General features: G+C 35.7%; 1 long non-coding RNA gene and 1 other non-coding gene across 3 annotated transcripts in view; one reads left to right on the top strand and one right to left on the bottom strand.

Annotated features, from left to right (window-relative positions):
- The window catches only part of LOC101099993, an 8,239-nt gene extending 6,480 nt beyond the window's left edge, over positions 1 to 1,759 (top strand). For both annotated transcript variants that reach the window (XR_002161512.2, XR_002744819.2), the window contains exon 4: positions 1 to 1,759. This exon is cut by the window's left edge and continues 285 nt beyond it. This is a non-coding gene — a transcript (uncharacterized LOC101099993).
- Positions 1 to 6,000, bottom strand: part of LOC111561860 — a 44,364-nt gene that overhangs the window by 12,897 nt on the left and 25,467 nt on the right. The window lies entirely within an intron of this gene.

Below are 6,000 nucleotides of genomic sequence, written 5' to 3'. Positions count from 1 at the left end.
CGAGATTTTGCATGGTCATGTAATTGATGGCAATTATAATTTCCCCTTTAAGGTCTGTCTCCACATCCACATTGTAAGCTCCTGTAAGCCAGTCTGTCTCGTATATCACCGTATTCCGAGTGCCCAGCACAGTACCTTGAGCCCTTCAGGACACAAAATGCGTTAATAATCTTAGGTGGGCGAGAGAGGAGCAAAGAAATAATACTAATGGATCCCTAAGTAAAATCCAATAGTAAAAAGACTGAGAGAGGGAAAGCTACATGGAGATGTACTGGAAAGAGGAGCTCCAATGTTTTTAGGAAGAGATCAGTGGTAGAGAAAACTCTGGCTGTGGGTGACTCAGATCAGGCCCCTTGTCTCTTAACCGTAGAGAATACGACTCCGAATATGTGAATATTGAGGACTGAGTAGTTGGAAGACGTTAAAACTGGTTTCGACATTAAAAAAGATTAGCAAAGAAGATGAAAACTATAAAAATATATAAAACTTAAGTTGTTTCTTTTCTCTTTTCCATCTAAATGAGTAACCATTAATGCCTGAAAAGCAGCAACAAACCCGGTATCATGTCATTGTATGTTCGTTAATTTCGAAGTGCTCTTTTTTTGTATGCAAAACACAATTCGATATAGTCTGTTGCCCATGTTGCATAATTACCTAATCCTACCTAGGGGGAAAAGTAAAACTAGACAGAAAAACTAAAGAGGAAGTTAAGGATAAATCAGAATCCACGATTCCCAATTACAACTGAAAACTATTTGAATATAACTCAATATTATTTATTGATCTATATACTATGGGGGCGATTTCTCAAACTACATACTATTTGGTAAAAGTCTGCCAGGAGTCAATCTGTAAGTCTGTGGCAGTTCTGTTCTCTACCAGCCTCACAAAGAAAGGGTCCAGGGTGCTTAGAGTTCCCTGAATGAAAGGCACTGTACAAGTAGAGAGTGGTGCATGTATTATTAACCTTCCTGCGCTTGTTTCCTCATCTGTAATATGGGGTTAATGACATTTCTGTACCTCACAAGAATGTTGTGCGAATTAATGTTTGTAAAGCCCTTTAAGATCCACGGATGAAAGATGCCATAAAAGTCCAAAGGTGGTAATATTATAGTTATTGAAACTGGAAACACCAATAATGCTGGGAACTGAATATATATTTGGTTGCAAGGCACCCCGTGTATTATGAATTCACAGGCACTTACAGAACCTCACCGTTTCAAAATTAATGTTTTTATACATATATATATATATATGATAAATCCCGAAGAGATATTACATATATGTGATAAGCCAAATGAATGTAATTTGTTCATAAGTGGCAAAAACACAGTAACGGAGTCCACGTTTCTTCTCTGTCTCTTTATAGGAAGCACTGTAGTAGATAGAATACGTTGGATCTGTACTTGAAATTATGTAATGTTAGAACGGTCTGTTTAGAAGGAGGCAGTAAATGGCATGTTACAAATGCTAACATGATTTAATGAAATCATCTGTATCTCTCAATACTGCTATATTTTTCTATACACTTTGAATCTACTTAGTTTATAAATAGAAAGCAAAAAACACGTAATAGCAATCTTTTTGAAAATGAAAAAGACAAATTACCATTTGTCACCTGTTTGTCTGAACTAATTCTAATGTGGGCTTTAAGAATTTTTCTAAATGTTTAAAAAGGCATTTTAGGGGCGCCTGGGTGGCTCAGTCGGTTAGGCGTCTGACTTCGGCTCAGGTCATGATCTCGTGGTCCATGAGTTCGAGCCCCGCGTCAGGCTCTGTGCTGACAGCTCAGAGCCTGGAGCCTGTTTCAGATTCTGTGTCTCCCTCTCTCTCTGACCCTCCCCCATTCGTGCTCTGTCTCTCTCTGTCTCAAAAATAAATAAACATTAAAAAAAATTTAAAAAAAATTAAAAAATAAAAAGGCATTTTACTAAATCACTATAATACGAAAAAGGAGGAGAAAGTAAGTTTTCTAATACGGCAGCGGCATTTTTAAAATATTCAAATATCTCATGAATATATACATATATATGTATATATATCCATTCACTCACTTAACACTTCACTCATTCTTAATAATTGTGTTTATTTTTGCCATACATAATATAATAATTCAAAAATACAAAGTGTAGAACACATGTGAGCGTGAATGTGAATATATGTTTACATGTAGAGAAAACAGGCTGGAAACACAACACCATTCCATTACCAAACTTCATAATAACTACCCCTAGGAAGTGGTTTGTCATTAGGGGAAGTGCAAAAGAACTTTCACGTTTTATTTTACACCATTCTATACTGATTGATTTTGTTACCAAAAGCATATATAACTTTTTAATTTTTAAAAGCCATGTACACAGAATGAAAGACTGTTTGAAAGACTAAAAAACAAAAGTGAAGATTGGTGAGATAAAACTAAAGAATTAAAGTTAGAATTTAAGTAACACACTAAATTTATTGTCAAACAGACTGAAAAAGAAGGACAAACAGTTAAAGGGAGGATTCATTACCCTTGATCATAATTTAGGAGAATTAACAAACACATCTGTTTTTGTTTTTTCAAGACACATCTTAAAGACTTTTTAAGATTTAATTAGAAGGAATGCAATTTTGTCTTTTAATCCATTGAAGCATGATTTTCAACTAAGTAGAAAAAAGGTTAACTTCAATGATAGTGGCAAGCAGTCAAGGAAAAACAACAGAGTTCACAATTAAGTCAAGGAGTCAAACAAACGTTATATTTAGAAAGTCAAGAGCTTTGTTTTGGCTGTTTTAGAGGTTTTCTCCAATTTATGGGAGGTTCAAGGTTACCTAGCTCAACATCCAGAGCTCAAAGTCATTGCAGAGTTTATTCAATATGAGAGTTCAAAGATTTAAATGTGTATTACAATAGAAAAAGGTGAAACCTGGGACTGCTGACTTTATAAGTAAATTATAGCAAACAGTCACATGGACCAGCCTATCTCTAGACAGCTAAAAAGCAGAAAAAGCTATATTTAGAAATTTAAAATCAGGGAACAATAAAACATGTTTAAGGTCTTACCAAAAATTGTAAGTTCTTATACGCATATTTATAAATAAGACACTTACTAGAAATGTGAATAACAGGTAAATAGAATTGAGAAATTATGTGACCTGAATTCCATTTCATCTGCTCTAATAACCATTATATGATTTTTTGTTTTACCTCTACTCTTTACTTTTGGTTTCATTAATATCATTTTTTTTTTTTAACCTACAAACTCCTTGGTTAATATCTGGCAAGACTGTGGTGCTATAGAAATGCAAGAAGCCAGTGATATTTTATTTAACTTTTTTATTTTGATTAGTTACACAGATATATTGACCTCTTGATTTCCTTGGAATCGCCTAGAATTTCTTGTAGATAGGTGAATAACATTATATGTCACTGTCATTACTGATTTCCAGCAGAATGTATTAGACTGTAATGAAGTGATCAGTTCCTGGCAGAGTGTTTAGTAAATGATAATGGCCAACAAACACTAATGAATTAATGAATTAAGTAGACATAATGCTTATAATGAAATTAATTCATTGGCTTACTTTTATGAAGCCTGTTGTAGAAAAATGTTAACTCCTCTGAGGTCTACAGGTTTCCATTCAAGTTACCTCCTTTTTCCTTTTTTTTATTTCATTAACAAATTTAAGTTTTCTCATGTAGAGAAACTTCGTGATTAGCCCATCATTACTGAACTTCTCTCTCCAAAGACATGAAAAATACAGTAAATACCAAAGGACAGATCTTTTTCCTTATTTTTTTGTCCTTTTTTTCCTTAAAGTTTATTTATTTATTTTGAGAAAGAGAGAGCACAACAGCGCGAGGGCAGAAAGAGAGGGAGAGAGGGAGAATCCCTAGTAGGGATCTGTGGGTCAGTGTGCAGAGCCCGTTGCGGGGCTCCAACGATTGAGCTGAAGTCAAGAGTCGGGAGGCTTAACCGACTGAGTCACTCAGGCGCCCCTCATTTGTCCTTTTCTATCACCTTCACTAATTCCGCTTTCTCTGTCAGTCCCTGGCCTGGTTATTCCTAAGGTTCTAGCCATAATTTTCCTCTCATTCTATACTTGCTTCTGGCTTCTATGATTTCCTTCAGACTCCTCAGATGATACGTTCCATCTCAAATATTCAACTACATGAAATGTATCCTCAATCATGTTCACTTGTTCGTTCATTCGTTCATTCACTCTTTTATTCATTCACAAATTAGTTTTGACTCCAGATTTGCCCCCATTTTTTTCTCAATAAAGCAGCCACGTAATGCTGCAATTCAAATCATGTCAGTTCCCGCTCAAAACCCTCATGATATTCCATTTCACTTAGAGTCTTTAACAGTAGTCTACAAGAACCTAAGTTATAATTTCCCTGATTTCATCTAATATTACTTCTCATTCATTCTGCTCAGCCACCTTGTACGAACACAATGTCCAGTCCTGCAAGAACATTTACACTACAGTCTCTTTGGGGAACGTTCATCCCCATGGCTTAGTCTTTACCTTCTTTAAGCTTTGGCTTAAATGATACCTTCTCAGCATGACTTCACCTGTTCATTGCATTTAAAAATAAAATTCTTCAACTTAAGTACTTCCTATCCACTTCTGTGCTTTCCTTGTCTTCTTTGCACCAAACACCCTTTAACATAAAGACTGGCCAACAATGGCCTGTGGACCAAATCTAGTCTGCCACTTGTTTTTATAAGATTTTATTCCAACAGCCTAGCCCATTCTATTTTGTACTGTCTATGGTTTGTTTTGTGCTACGATGCTAGAGTTGAGAGTTTCCAACAAAGACCAGCTGGCTTACAAAGTTTAAATTATACACTACCTGCCTCTGTACAGAAAAAGTTTGCCAGCCTATGTTAATGTATCAAAGAGCAGGCAGGGACTTGTTTCTGTTTTGTTCACTGCCCCTAGAACAGTGCTCAGCACACAGCAGGCACTGAAAAACATTTGTAAATAAATAAGTGAATCTCCTAATATGTGCCAAATAATGAGCAAAAGTTTTGCTTTTCATACACTGCCAGTGCAATCCTACTACATTTTCCTGTTCAATTTGTTTCTCCCTAAGTAAAAATAACACACAGTCAAAAATAATGAAAGCTAAATAGCATCTCCTCATTCCTTAAACCTCAAACATCCCTTTATTTTTTACTTTCAACGAATGACATTGTTCCATTTTTATTTGGACAAATAGAAGCAGTGAGAAAACAACCACAACACATTCCAACAACTACCTATGCCAACCTATTTGCATGTATCCCCATGTATTTGTATCCCTCCATGTTAGGTGGATGACTAGTCTCATATCCCTTAACAGTTAAATCTCCTTTTTTTCTATTCTCCTTAATAGCAAAACTCATCATAAAATTCTTTATACTTACTGTTGCCACTTAATCACTTCTCATTCTTAACTCACTATAAGACTTTCATCCCCACCATGTCAATGAAGGCTCACGTATCCAAGTTGTCAACAATACGTATTTTGCCAAATCCAATGAATGATCAGTTATCAGTCTTCATGTTACTTGACCTGTAAGCATCTGGCAGAATTGACCATACCTTCCTTCCTAACATACTTTCTTCTCTATCTATCTAGGACACCACATGCTTCTGTTTTTCTTCCTATTTCATGACGTATTACTACTCAGTCTCTTTTACTGTTCCTTCCTTCCTGATCTCCAAATGTTCTGAGCCTCATCCCTGTCTCTCTCTCTCTCTCTCTCTCTCTCTCTCTCTCTCTCTCTTTTTTTCCTAATTCCTTAGGCCTATCATCTATTTCTTTAAAGTTTATTCTCACGCTTTTATCAATATAGACTCTAGCAGAAAAACAGAAAATAGCACACTGTATGTGGGTAATGTGAGGAGAGTCTAATTAAGGAATTATTTATTTACAAGGTGCGAACACGGCATGGAATACGTAAGGGATAAGACAGTACCATGGAATAAAGAGCAGCAGAGCTCTGTTTTGCAATGGTGTACAGGACC

Source organism: Felis catus, chromosome C1 (assembly GCF_018350175.1).
Source record: "Felis catus isolate Fca126 chromosome C1, F.catus_Fca126_mat1.0, whole genome shotgun sequence".
Classification (NCBI taxonomy): Eukaryota; Metazoa; Chordata; class Mammalia; order Carnivora; family Felidae; genus Felis; species Felis catus.
This window is presented reverse-complemented; position numbering and strand designations above follow the sequence as displayed.